This window comes from Herpailurus yagouaroundi, unplaced genomic scaffold (genome assembly GCF_014898765.1).
Source record: "Herpailurus yagouaroundi ecotype Mexico unplaced genomic scaffold, PumYag 139, whole genome shotgun sequence".
NCBI lineage: Eukaryota > Metazoa > Chordata > Mammalia > Carnivora > Felidae > Herpailurus > Herpailurus yagouaroundi.
The window spans coordinates 58158254-58166476 of NW_024412394.1; positions in this window are offsets into that span (position 1 = coordinate 58158254).

The following is an 8223-nucleotide window of genomic DNA, read 5'->3' on the forward strand; positions in this document are numbered from 1 at the left end:
ACAAATATGGGGGAAGAAAGCCTAGAAGATATCTACTAAATTGGAGATTAGGTTAAACCTTCCCTCTTTTACATCATAAATTTGTGTATTGTTTTAATTTTTACACCAACGTATATTACTTTGGGAATCAGGTAAGTCAATACAGTTTTGTTTTGTTTATTTGTGTTCTTTTTTTTAATATTTATTTATTCTTGAAAGAGAGAGAGAGTACACAATTTGGGGAGGGACAGAGAGAGGGGACAGAGGACCCAAAGCAAGTTCTGTGCTAACAGTAGAAAGCCCAACGTGGGGCTTGAACTCACAAACCATGAGATCATGACCTGAGCTGAAGTCAGACTCTTAACAGACTGAGCCACCCAGGTGTGTCCCCAGTTTTATTTTTTTTATTTAGAGATTTCTTTCATCCAATTTCTTTGTCTTACTATTGAAGAAACTGGAGCCCAGAGAGGCAAGGAATGATTTCTGTCTTCCACATTTACTTTTTTGTCTGTCCAGCTTTTTCTTTGGGTAGCTTCCCTTCTGTCTGGTGGAATTTTCAAACCCAGAAATGGGCACATGGTTCTGGCTGGCCAATCAGAATATACATCGCCCAGGACATAGAGTTTGACTCATGGGTGGAAATATGACATAAACACAATCAATTAGAATCATTTTCAGGAATTGGTGTGGATATGGAGGGAAGAAGATTTCACGTCTTTCACCCTAGATTATTATTCATGAAAAATATTAAACAGTAATTTTAAAAATCTGTTGCATGTTTATGGTTTTTAATGACAGGAAAAATACCAAGATTGAGTGAAAAGGTAATGTTTATTTTACCTCTTCCATTTTACTACATCTAACATAGCTCAGAAATGTTTCGCTAAAACTATCTCTAATTTGGGAAGGAAACTGACACAAGATAGCCAAGAGTTAGATTTGTGGAAGAGAACTACAGTGGCAAATTATTATTATTTAGTTGAAATAATATCAGTACATGCAATATACATCATTGAACACATTTTCAGTCATATCAAATATCCCTCACATCCTAGCTACTAGAGTCCCCGTGAATTGTTTACACAAAATCTTCGAACAAGTAGCCCCAGAATGATGCCCTTGAGGCAAACAACTGAGCGAGATGACAAGAGTGTATGTTGAATTACGTGAAGCGACCCCACAGGCAATTTTGGTTCTTCCAGATCAGTTACCCGAAGTCAGGCACACAGGAGCTCCCACATAACTAACTGAGGATATTTCCTCTTTAAAATGAATATTCAGTGTGTCCCTTGAGATGCACTCATAACCAATGGGGAATATTTCTGTCCTGCTTCCTGCCTTCTGCATCAGTGACTGACATACAACTCATCACCTTACTATGTTTCTCTGGCAAGAACTCCATGTTTCACCAGGCAATCTTAACCTTTAATTCTGCTCTTGAGAAGTAGATTAAAGATGTCATTAGTAAGGGAAAGATTTAGGAAGTATTGTTTACTTGATCCAAGAGTTATACTTAGAAGCAGTTCGGTGCAGTGGGAAAAGCTTGTGTTTTAGAGTAACAGAAACCAGAGTTCAAATCCTGGCTGAGCCTCTTTTGAGATATTTAGCCTGACCACACCTCAGTTTCCTCACAATATAATGCTCAAATACCCCTTTGCTGGGTGGTGATGAATTTGAGCCCTGTGCAGTGCCTGGCACACTATGGAAGTAATCAATTGTGAATGAATCACCTTACAATGCTTCGTCAAGTGCCTTTCCGTGCCATTCAGTGCTTCCCAAATTTTAAAGTTCACAGTGAAGTATTTTGGGATCTTGATAAAATGCAGATCAAGTCTGGAATGGGGCCCAAGCATTCTGCCTGGCTCCCAGGTGACACCAATACTGCTGGGATGCAGACCAAGACCTGAGTAGATTGTACACCACGGGCTCCCAAAGCTGACCCTGGAACCTTGCCGAGACACTTTTAAAAATACTAATGACTGGGTCCCACTCCCAGAGATTCTCACTTAATTGGTCTAGGGTGTGGCCTGGGCATTGGGATTTGTAAAAGCTCCCTTGGTAATTCTGAGGAGCACCCAAGTTTGAAAACCACTCTATGACCAATGGTAATTGTAAATTTGACAATTGTAAGTATTTGTAATTGTAAGTATGACCAATGGTAATTGTAAATTTGCTGAGGATCCAGATGATGGTGGTCACATTTAGGTAACATGTACTATAACACTTTTCTATAACAAATAATGTGTATCATGGTGTAATAAAGAGCAGAGAGAGCCATATAACTTAGCAGGTAGGTCTTAGCTAAACAATTTGCCAAAAGAGCAGAAGAGGGTAAACCATTCAGAGTCTATGCGGACTTCAGAGTTTTCTAGACTTGAAATTAAACTACTTTAAATGAATTATATGCAATGCTCTAAAGAAGAGGGATTTTTTTAAGGGTGCCTCATCAGATGAATTCCAGTGCGTGGCACAAATAGGGAGGTTTCTGTCCTGTCTTATTAACTAAAATGTTTGGGTTTCTTTTTCACTGTGCATTCTCCTTTCCAACAGAGAGCGGGAGCATAAGACACATGATACAATAGGGAAAATGTCGAGGCCACGTTTTCAAACATAATCATCCAAATGTGAAGGGACACGCAGTTCAGAGGAAACAGAGTAAGATGATATAGCAAGGAGAGAAGAGAGCTGGTGACGCAATCTGATGTGACGCTGACATGCCAGATCAAAGACTCTGACGGGTGAGAAACATTTCATTTGGGAACCAAGTGAATTGTTATCAAGTTAACAGAGAGAAGGAGGACTGTGGAGATAATAGAACTGGCTTTCAGCCACCACATCTAAGGACTTTGCCCAGAGGAACTATTCAAGTACTTGTTCAGAACACACGGTCTGGAAGCTTAAATGAAAGTGCCCAGGATTCCAGTGGGGTCCGCTTGCTTTAAATGTCTCCACCCTAATCCCCGGGACCTCTGACCTGCCAGAAAATGTCACCCATCCTCCAACAATCTTCCTCAGAAAGGACCAATCTCCTCACCTGAGATCTTTATGTATTCTACCAGTTCACTGAGTTTAGCACTTAATTTGCATGTTAGCACTTGCTATTGGACTAATTTGTTATACACGCCACTGATTTTTGTAACTTTAAAAAAAAAATTCCTTCACCACGTTTTCAGACTCTTAAGTGTCTTTTCCTGCTCCTTCAAACCAACTAATTTTGTTATGTCTCCTTAATTTCTTAACTCTTTTCTAGCATTTGACTGTTTTGCAGAACAAATTTACCACTTCAAAGAAAATAATGTTAAACGATTGATTTGCAAAGCTGAACAATAATTACCTTTGAGGAGTCTGAAGAGAGAGCAGTGAATGGCTTTCTCTCTGATCTTGCTCTCTGAGGTTGCCTGAGTTGGGCAAGACACTCCTTTTCACCTTGTTTTTCTCTGTGTTTTCCACAACTTTTTCCATAAGTGTCTTTAAAATATGAGAGATTTTGACAAAACGGCATAAAATTTCTCAGAAGGACACATTAAAATTTATCAAGGTGAAAGTAGGAGTGGAATTAATATGAACTAATTGCACAACTTAGAAGGAGTTTGAACATACCTGAAATAAGAGAATCATGTTTACATTGACCAGAGTCTGACTCTTAATAAACTTCAAGGAATACCACAGAGTTAGTAATAATTGAATTCAAAATGTTAAACTAAATATGTTTATACGGTGATCAGAATCATAAAGAAAGAATGAAAAAGCTGAATTGAAGACCCTGTCATGAATGGTCAAATAAGAAATCTCAGTAAAGTGGGGCACCTGGGTGGTTCAGTCAGGTTGAGCGTCCAGCTTCGGCTCAGGTCATGATCTCACAGTTTATGAGTTCAAGCCCCACGTCAGTCTCTGTGCTGACAGCTCGGAGCCTGGATGGAGCCTGCTTCACATTCTGTGTCTCCCGTCTCTCAGCCCCTCCCCTGCTCATGCTCTGTCTCTGTCTCTCAATAATAAATAAACTTAAAAAAAACTTTTTTTAAGAAATCTCAATAAAGTATAACTAGACAGAGCAGCTGGAGGGGCCTGACATCAGGGAAGAATGTCCCATGACTGAATCCCTAAAATGGAATTGAAGGATAGACCTAGTTATAAGCACTGGAAGGAAATATGGCCCGCTGGGTGCAATGTGTTCTTTAAAGAGTATAGTTACAGAAGATGAGGGGCACATGGGTGGTTCAGTCAGTTAAGCATCTGACTTCAGCTCAGGTCATGATCTCACGGTTCATAAGTTCAAGCCCCACATCGGGCTCTCTGCTGTTAACTCAGAGCCCACTTCAGATCCTCTGTCCTCCTCTCCCTCTGCCCCTCTCCTCTCTCTCTCTCTCTCTCTCTCTCTCATCCTCTCTCTCTCTCTTTCTCTTGCATGGTCACAGAAAATGATGCCTGGCACACAGTAGACACTCAGTAACTCCTAGATGGATGGAGGAAGGAATGAGTGGATGGATGGATGGATGAGTGAGTGCATGGGTGGCTGAGCGGGTGGGTGGAAGGATGGATGGATGGGCATTTAGTCAGAGTCTGTAAAGAGATAGTATGCTACCAATAAAGGTACCCAATTAGGGGACATGAGGAACACAAAAGAAACTCAGCAGCTCCAACAGGCAGGCAGCACCAGAGCTATCCATCAGCAGGTAGAAGGTATTTAGGGAGAAAGAACAGGGAGGCATCTAATAAGAGAAGAGCTCACATCCTGGAGAAACCAAAACAAATGGCAGATTGTCGACACAATAATTTGTAAGAGGCAAATAACACAAAAACTAAACTCTCCAATGAAAAAGCAACAACTACCAGACAGAAGATCAATTCTCAGACCTAGGGCACAGAGTGAGACGCTGTCTCTGGACCAGCATACAACTTCAGGTTATCAGAATTGGTCATGGCTGCACTCGCACCAAAGGCCACTCATGCTGAAACATGAAACTCATTAAATCTCTCCTACCTGGAAATGGGATTCGTCCTAGGGCCCAGGGCAGAGCTGAGACTACAGATGGGTTCAGGAAGATCCAGCCTGGGGGAGAGGAGCCAACAGAGGCTGGAAATGAAACAACCTGGGAAGCAAACAGGACCCTAATGACTCCAGTAAGAAGAAAGGGGAACTGAGATCAGGTTCCAGAAAAACGCAAACACCAACATCTCATGGGCAATTCCAACAAGCACCACAAGCATCTGAAAACATATCCACCTGACAAATAGCTCTATAGTTGAGAAGCTTGCACCCTCATGTGGTCCCACTTCTATGTGCTCCAATTACGTCAGTAACCTAGTGACATTAGTAGCCTAATAACACAAGTGCCACCAGCCATCAACATTCCCTGACTCCCTTCCGTGCAAAGAGGCCCTGTCCCAGGCCTCTGTCAGAAAAGAGAATTCCTGTGATTTAGAATAAACTGCTGACAGGAATGCTAAGACTGAGCAAGGATTATGTGAAAGGTATCCAAGGATTTCTATTTTCCAAACTCGAGACACAGGCCATTCACTCAAGTAGCAGGGATTTCTGCCATCCATTGAAAGCAATGGGAAATGGTCCATTGGGCTCACAGGAACTCGGCTTGCTGAAATCAAGAAGCCAGAATGTACAGCAGGCATTTGCCTTTCCACTCAATAGTCCTCTTATACCCTCATCCAAGTTGGTCTCAGAGCCTGGGCCTCTCTCCAGCCACAAAGACAGAGCAGAAAAGCTGAAAGTCTGAGTCGGCGCCCCAGGATGTGAGCAATTTGCTCAGAGGGAAAGGAGCGCCTTCTCCTACTCCTCCAGCCTGCGGTTTCAAGACACCTTCCCCACATCAGTATTCTAAAGGGGTCCTCCGGACGCAGTGGCATTGAGGCTGAGCGGTTGTTTTGGTTTTAGTCCATTCCATATTTTTAGCCCTCAGCATTGCCTCCAGCCACTTGCACTTGCTTAAGAGGATCATTTGCTACTGATGTTTGCTCGGAGCATCAGCAAGATGTGATGGTGCTGCCTTTGCTTAGCAAATAATCCCAGTTTCAAAGGAGGGAGACAAGCTGCCTTGCAAACCCAGAGCCGCTATGGAGAATTCCAGAAGGAAGACTCGACTTTTCAGAACCAGGGTCTATGGTGCCTCACCTCGCGGCTCCTTGAGGCACCATGCAGCAGCACACTTCCCCCCACCCCCCACCCCCAGGGCACACTGTAGATGTGACAAAGGAAAGGAAGGACCTCCCCCAAAGTCTGGATCCCTGTATTGAAAACAAAGTGAAAAAACTATCTGAATTCTGAATGCTAATGAGATAGAAGCCACTGACCCAGAATTCAAGAATAGGAGAGTGCCCCCTACACTTATGCAAGATTCTTATATCTTCCACCCCATAGCATCCTTGGTGCTGGCAATGATGCCAAAGACAGCTGGCCCCAGGGAGCCTCTCCTCCATTCCTGCCCTCCTGCCATTCACCAGGCAAAGAAGACTGGGTCTTCTTTGGCTGGGCCATTCGTGTCTCCTTCCTGTGAAAAAATGGGCCTAGAGGATCCAGATGGGGCAACTCTATTCCATTCAGCTCCACTCTCAGTCTGTGCGGTCTTTTCTTAGCTTAAACCACTAACATCATTCTCTTTCTCTGCTCCTTCCCCCTCTTCAAATCTTGCCCTCCTTGCATTCCCCCAGGGGAAAAGCAGGGTCGGGTGGGTGGCAGGGAAGGCTCGCAGGCAGGACAAAGAAGCTGAAAGGATAGATGAGGCTGGAGGTGGAGACCGATCCAATTGCTATTTTGTCACTGTTAAAGCTAGCCATATTGACAAGACCTTCCATTGTCGTCCTAGCAGAAAGTTGAAGATCTCTCTTCTCCAGGCTGTAGCTTTCTCTGTTGGGAAATGGGGATGATCATGCCTATCTTGCAGGGCTACTGAGGGAATGAAATGAGATGATGAGTACACGGAGCCCAGCACTCAGTAAGCGTACAATAAATAGTAGCAGTTACCATTGATTTTTCTCCCCAACAGGGCATGCACATCGGCGCTCTGCACACCATTCTCCGTAACTGGCTACCACAACCACCCCACGCAGTTCAACTCAGCCAGATGAGGCAGATGTAGCATTACTTCAACCTGACTGCCTTCAGCTGTGGCCCCTGGAGCTGTGGCCCTGTTTCTTATCACGGCCGGGTGAGCCCCAGAGGACAAACTAAGCTTTGCCTTTGGAGAGGACTAACTTGAAGCTGAAATGGAAATTAAAGTTCCTTTTAGAGTTCAGAACATCCAGATATCTGTCCTTTCCATCTTATAACGCTGCTCAGTATTTGCAATTACAGGCTGGCTTCAAGGAGCCTTGCTGTAATTTGAAGGACAGGCTGTATCAATATTTTTGATCCACCTGAACCCATGTAAGTGCCTAAGAAGCTCCCGAACCCTGTAAGATTTACAGACCAATTTTCTCAACCAAAGTGGTTTGCATAGGCTTTGGATAAGAATCTGAAATCATGTTTCCTTATCTAAACTGGACCACTTTAAAAGAAGAAGATACAGGATCAGCTTTCTAGGGAGTGGTTTGTGGCAATACAAGACCAAGGAAAACAATTATCTGGAAAATGAGTGTCACAAATCAACAGTTCCTATACAGGAAAGACACGAGACCACATTTCACAGAGCTTGGGAGAGTACACGTGAAATAACTACTATGACAGAAAAATCACTAATTGAACTCAAGTGGTATTATTTATCTGGACCCAGGTCACTATCTCCCACGTTATAACAGAAGAGATGTGATAAGAAGAGATATTGTCTACCTGAACAGTAACTTGGGGTGGTTGGAGGTCATAAATCGGCACAGGTATTAACCTCCCATTACAGTCTATAACAGCCCGCACCATGGAAGTGATAATGGTGGCCATGCACCCATCCATCTCAGATAGAATAGAGACATGGAACTCCATGTAGCTATAGTGGAGGCCAGTGGTTTCTCGGGTATAATATCCCCTGTAGTCCATCAGTATTGAGTGCCCCTATGATCAACAGCGTTTTATTGGGAGCCTAAAAGCATATTCTTAGAAGCAGAAGTATGGTAACTTCAAATGGTTACCATACTGAACTGAAAAAAGTTAAAGTCTTGCCACGCAGGAAAAATGAAAACAAATAATAACCTTAAATAGGAAATGGTCTTTCAATAGATTTTTCAAGCATTTCTCATCTTTTTGACCATCTGAGGTCTTGATACATCATTTTCATCTTCAAATGGATTTGGGGCTATCAT